The sequence below is a fragment of the Rutidosis leptorrhynchoides genome, chromosome 2 (genome assembly GCF_046630445.1).
Source record: "Rutidosis leptorrhynchoides isolate AG116_Rl617_1_P2 chromosome 2, CSIRO_AGI_Rlap_v1, whole genome shotgun sequence".
Taxonomy (NCBI): Eukaryota; Viridiplantae; Streptophyta; class Magnoliopsida; order Asterales; family Asteraceae; genus Rutidosis; species Rutidosis leptorrhynchoides.
Window position 1 is genome coordinate 263,748,627 of NC_092334.1, and position 7,259 is coordinate 263,755,885.

Genomic DNA, 7,259 nt, shown 5'->3' on the forward strand with positions numbered 1-7,259 from the left:
GTCATTTAATTTTCTATAATCAATACACACACGCCATCCTGTTACAGTCCTAGTAGGAATAAGCTCATTTTTCTCATTTGTAATGACAGTCATGCCACCCTTCTTAGGCACGCATTGAACTGGGCTTACCCATGGACTATCAGAGATTGGATAAATTAGACCTGCGTCTAGCAGTTTAATAATCTCTTTCTTAACTACATCTTACATATTAGGATTTAGTCTTCGTTGGCGTTGCACATATGTTTTATGACCTTCTTCCATAAGGATTTTATGTGTGCAATACGAAGGACTTATTCCTTTAATATCATGAATCTTCCATGCAATGGCTGGTTTATGAGCTTTCAACACAGAAATGAGTTGTGATTTCTCATTTTCAGTAAGAGAAGACGATATTATTACAGGTAATTCAGATTCACCATGTAAATAAGCGTATTCCAAATGGTTTGGAAGTGGCTTTAACTCTAATTTCGGAGGTTCTTCTATCGATGATTTGTATCGATATCTGTCTTCTTCTTTTAGCATTTGAATTTCTTCTGTTGTTGGTTCATATCCATTAGCTATAAGTGTAGCTAACATTTCAGCTTCATCAATTGGTTCATTACCTTCTCCTAAAGAACATTCTCCTGTTCCTTGTAATTCTGGAAATTCTTCTAATAATTCTGCATGTGCATCTATGGTTTGAATATAATAACATGTATCATCTGCAGATTGTGGTTGTTGCATTGCTCTATCAACTGAAAAGGTAACACTCTCATCCTCTATACTTAGGGTCAGTTTCTTTCCGAACACGTCTATCATTGCTTTAGCCGTGTTTAAGAATGGTCTTCCTAATATGAGAGGAACTTGAGAATCTTCTTCCATGTCCAGAACAACAAAATCTGCTGGAAATACTAAAGTACCAACTTTAACTAGCATGTTCTCCATTATCCCTCTAGGATATTTTATTGATCTATCGGCTAGTTGTATGCTTATTCTGGTTGGTTTCAATTCTCCAAGGTCTAGTTTAGCGTATAGTGAATACGGCATTAGATTTATATTAGCACCTAAGTCTGCCAATGCTTCTATTGAACTAAGACTACCCAGAAAACATGGAATTGTGAAACTTCCTGGATCAGATAGTTTTTCTGGTATCTTATTCAACAGCACTGCTGAACAATTAGCATTCATAGTAACAGCCGAGAGTTCTTCCATTTTCTTTCTATTTGAGATTAGATCTTTCAAGAATTTAGCATATCTAGGCATTCCTGAAATCACATCAATGAAAGGAAGATTTACATTTATCTGTTTAAACATATCCAAGAATTTGGATTGCTCGGCTTCAAGTTTCTCTTACTTCATTTTACTCGGGTAAGGAAGTGGTGGTTGGTATGGTTTAACATAAGGTTTATCCTTAGCTGTGTTATCTTCATTAACCTTTTCACCTACCGGTTCTTTTTCCTTATCTTGATCAGGTTGTGGTTCTTGTGGAGTAGGAATAGCTTCATCAGAAGTTACAGGTATTTCCGGTGGTTTAAGCGTTGTACCACTTCTTGTGGTAATAGCTTTAGTTGTTTCATTCCGGGGGTTAGCATTTGTATCACTAGGTAGACTTCCCGGTTTTCTTTCACCTATTAACCTTGCTAGGTTACTTACTTCTTGTTCCAGATTTTGAATAGAAGCTTGTTGATTTCTAAATGCTTGAGCATTTTGTTCATTGGTTTGTTTTTGAGATGTGAAAAACTGCGTTTGAGTTTCAACTAGCTTCGTCATCATATCTTCTAAATTCGGCTTTTTATCATCGGTTTGTTGTGGTGGTTTGTTTTGAAAATTAGGTCTTTGCTGGTTGTAAGTATTATTGGATACCTGTTGATTGCTAGGACCTTGTTGGTTGTTGTATGGAATATTTCTGTTATAACTCTGGTTTTGATTGTAAATTGGTCTTGGCAGTTGATAATTATTCTAATAATTATTTCCAGGCCTTTGGTTTATGTATGAAATATTCTCTCTTTGTTCCATTGTTAATTCAATACTGAGACAATCTTTTGTCAAATGTGGTCCTCCACACTGCTCACAACTAATTCGTATTGAGTGAATATCTTTAGTCATCTTTTCCATTCGTCTCTCGACAGCATCTATCTTTGCGGAAATGGAATCTAAGTCATGGCTAGAATCGGCTCTAGCTGCTTTAGATGATCTAACGATATCTTTTTCTTGGTGCCACTCATGTGAGTGGGAAGCAGTGTTATCAATAATTTTGTAAGCATCAGTTTCGGTTTTCTTCATAATAGAACCACCAGCTGCTATATCTATGTCTTTCCTTGTAGTGATGTCGCATCCTTGGTAGAATATTTGTACTATTTGACAGATGTCTAAACCATGTTGCGGACATCCTCTTAATAACTTTCCATATCTTGTCCACGCCTCATATAGAGTTTCATTTGGCTTCTGTGTAAACGTAACAATTTCTGCTTGAAGTCTTACGGCTTTAGATGCCGGAAAGAATTGTTTAAGAAATTTTTCAACTAAAACGTCCCATGTATCGATCGCCCCTTCAGGTAACGATTCCAACCAATCTTTGGCTTCTCCCTTTAAAGTCCAGGGAAATAACGTGAGATATATCTGTTCATCCTCCACTTCTCGGATTTTAAATAGTGTGCAGATCCTATTAAAGGTACGTAAATGTTCATTTGGATCTTCCTTCGGCGCACCACTAAATTGGCATTGATTAGTCACCATGTGTAGAATTTGTCCTTTGATTTCATAATCTGGCGCATTAATGTCTGGATGAGTAATTGCGTGACCTTGGCCAGTGCGCTTAGCTCTCATTCGGTCTTCCATACTTAAAGGTTCCAGATTCTCCATAATTGAATTTGTTGAATTGGAATCACTAGAGGATTCTGATTTAATGGTTCGTTCCTCAACAATCTCTGTTTGTATGATTGGTAGTTCCGGAGGAAAGTTTAGTGGTTCAGGATCTACGAATCGTTCCTGAATATTCTCCGGATTCTCAATTGTGAGGTCGGGTTCAAAAAATGGATTATCGGAAATTTGAACTGAAGTACTTGGTCGACTGGATGACGATTCTAAAGAGAAATCAACGGCAGTAATATTTGCTAAATGTCTTGATCTAGTTACAGGTGGTGAACGTACAAAAGGTGGTGAACGTCTTGCTCGGTGCATTCACTAGATATCCTATTAGTTTTTAAAAAGGATAGAAAAATTATAATAAGTTATCCAATCAATAGACTTTTCTGATTTTGCCCACGTTTCGAATAGCCAAAAGATGCAGCAGAGGGGCAGGATTCGTTTGGTCTCAATATAATTGAGGACTGTTTGGCTCCAATAACCCGGTCCACGTACAAATCCAACTATTACTACGAACCAGAAAATTTTGATGTCTATCAATTTAACCACTTAAAATAAATTTTCGTAATTTTAAGAAATTTAGATAAGAAGTAGAATAAAAATCTATGTCCTAAAAACAAGAATAGCGAGAAATAAGAAAGAAAAAGAGTTCGTCGGAAAAAGGTCGAAAAAGAAAAATGGTTGAAAAATAAAAGGTGATGAAAAAATAAAAGAAACTTATAAAACTTAAAACACTTGACTAACCTAACCTTATTACTACAACTAACTTAAAATTATAATCGCAAATTGAGATTACTAATTGGAATGATAATTGATACATAGGTAAAAGTCGTCTAAAAATATTAAAGCTTACAGGAAAAACTATATCCCAAATGGAAATAACTTAAAAAGAGACTAAAACTTAAAAAGGCGTCGCAAAATTCTGAAGCACTTAAATCTTAGTCTAAAGAAAAAGCACTTAAGGAATTCTACGGCAAAGCCTAAAAATCTAGAAGTAAAAATAACTATGGCAAAAACTAAGTTTAAAACTAAATATGAGCGAAAAATACAAATATTACGCTAAAACGATTAAAAAGGGACAAAATATAAAAATATACAAAAAGTTGTAAAAAGTACAATTTTTATAAAAATATTATTTTTATATTATTTATTTATTAAAACTACTAATTTTATAAATTAATTAAACTAATTAATACTAAATAAAACAAATTAAATAAAAAGAAACTTTAAAATAAAACTTAATTATAATAATAATAGATAATTAGGGTTTATAATTATAATAATTAATAATTACCCGTAATTAATTATGAATTAGGGTTTCTGTCGGTGTCAGAGTCACTCCGCGAGTTGCGGTAATCGAGGCATTAAACCCCGCGAGTCGCGGGGTTCCAGTTTTCAACTGACAGGATATTTAAAATTCGACGCGTTTTTCTTTTTATTTTTTATTTTTTATTTTTATGTTTTATAATTTTCTGTTTTATAATCTAAAACTTATATATAATAAAAACTTATATTTAAATACTAAAATAAAAATAGAATTACTTTATAATTTTATAAATAAAAATCGTAAAACTAGATTTTATTTTTTTCGGTTTTTATATTTATAAAATATATTTATAAAATAAATTAAATAAAACTTATATTTTTACAAAATAAAGAAACTTTATAAAACTTAAATATTTATCAAACTCCTAAAAATATTTATATTTTTGTTTTTCTTTTTATATTTTCGAATTTTTAAAACGTATTTTTATAAAAACGAATTTTAATAAAAGTAAACTAAAATTTTTTTTTTATTAGCGTTGCGCTTCCGGCTTTTAAGAGATTCCCCGGCAGCGGCGCCAAAAATACTTGATGTTAAAGCTAAGGGGTATAAAATACTATTGAAGTTTACAAGGAAATACTATTAAATACGATACAATTTTACACAAGATATTTATTTATTTAGAGAATGGATATACTTAAACCTTGCTACAACACTTATAGGCAGTGTACCTAATCGTACAGTAGTGTAGTTTTTAGTAAGTCCGGTTCGTTCCACAGGGAATCTTTTTAAACAAAGCTTAACACTATATTAGTTTACTTTTATAAAAATACAAATATATATATAAGTAATATTATTATTATAAAGGGGGGGTTTTACCGTTTAATGACCGGTTTGTCGATTTTAAAACTTTAGTCGCAGTTAAAACCAAATGTAAAATAATAAATATAAATACAAGACTTAAATTAAAGCGTAAAGTAAATAACGATAATGAAATTGCGAATAATAAAAGTGCGATAAAATAAACTTGCGATAATTAAAAAGTACGATAATTAAAAGTGCAATTAAATAAAATAACAATAAAAATACGATAATTAGAAGTGCAATTAAATATAAAATAAAGAAAATTAAATATGAAATAAAAGAATTATGCTTATTTAAACTTCCGTAATCATGATGTTTGACGTGTTGATTTTAGTTTTATGCCCATGGGTTAATTGTCCTTTGTCCTGGATTATTTAATATGTCCATACGGATTTTGTCCATAATAGTCCATCAGTCATAAATATAAAGAGCGAAAGCCTTCGTCAAATTATTCTTATTCCCGAAATCAAATATTCCAACTAATTGGGGATTCGAATTGTAACAAGGTTTTAATACTTTGTTTAATGAATACACCAGGTTATCGACTGCGTGTAAACCAAGGTTTTACTACTTTGTTAACAATTACACCAATTACCCTTGAATGTAATTCACCCCTGTTTCAACAAGTCTATTAACTATTAATCCAGTTTCGTGTCCGGTAAAATGAATAATTATTGGTATTTATAGATATCCCGCCCACCGTACCCAGTCAAGCGTATGTGGTTATATATAAATACGTCGAATTATAAGTTTGTATATTAAATTAACAAGGTATTGTTTAGTTAATATAAAACCCATTAATAACTCATAGTCTAATTTCCACAAGTGTCGTTCTTTTATCCAAACCCAAATTATGGTACAAAACCCAATTACCCAATTTTAGTAATTAGCCCAACATCATGATTACTTCGGATTAAATAAGCATAATAATAACTTAGCTACGAGACATTAATATAAAAAGGTTGAACATAACTTACAATGATTAAAAATAGCGTAGCATTACACGGACAGAATTTCGACTTACACCCTTACAACATTCGCTAACATACCCTTATTATTAGAATTATAATTAAAATTAAAATATAAATTATAAATATATATATATATTTTACGATATAGATAGAGAGATGGATGGATTTTTGGTGGTATTTTTCGATCAGAATTCGTTTGCTTTTATAGGGATTTTCAACTTTTGGGGCTCCGCGACTCGCGGCATTTTTGGCCTTCAAACTCCGCGAGTCGCGGAGTTTGCTTTTACAGCTCACACGAACTTGGCTCTTTGTTTACCGACGGTTTTATAAATAAATATAATATATTAAATAATTATAAGAATTATTTAAATATTATATTATATTTATGTGCATAGTTGACTTGTAATTTCTAGTCCGTTGCGTCGAGCGTTGAGAGTTGACTCTGGTCCCGGTTCCGGATTTTCGAACGTCCTTGCGTACAATTTAATATCTTGTACTTTGCGTTTTGAATCTTGTACTCTTGTAATTTCGAGACGTTTCTTATCAATAATTGGAACCTCTTTGATTGTATTTTGTACTTTTGAGCTTTTTGGTCGTTTGCGTCTTCAATTCGCCGAATCTGTCTTTTGTCTTCACCTTTTATTATTTAAACGAATATCACTTGTAAATAGAACAATTGCAATTAAAAGTTTGTCTTTCTTGAGGAATAATGCTATGAAATATATGTTCGTTTTTAGCATTATCATATTCAAAGATGATTACTTTAATCCTTGGACAACTAAAGAGAGTTCTTTATTGATAAAATTCATGGATACATGTATGGGTTACAATAGGTTCCTTTTATAGAGAAAAAAACTGTAACAACCCAACCCGTTAACCAACCAATAACGCAGAAAAAAAAAAATATTTTGCTGGTACAGCACATGGCGCGGCGCGCCATATGGCCGCGCGGCGCGCCAAAGTGGCCTGTCCAAAAAGTCATGAAATGCGAAAATGTTTGACCATTTCCCGACATATTTAGACAAAACGCTTTTAACCATACATTAATATATGTAGAACTAACACGTTCCATTAATAAAATTAGTTTTACGAAGACCGGGCCCACATTGGCCGTTTTACGACTTTCGTACGAAAATACAAGTTTTCAACCACATGATTTGTAATACAAAATTAAGGTCGAGCATGGCGATTGGGGATACGCTACCCAATCCTAATCAATCCAAAAGCAAGCCTTCTAAAGCAACTACGCGAGTCCACTAGTCCCCGCTTACCCGAGCCTCCGCATCCATGCAATCTATAAAAAAGTCAACAACGAG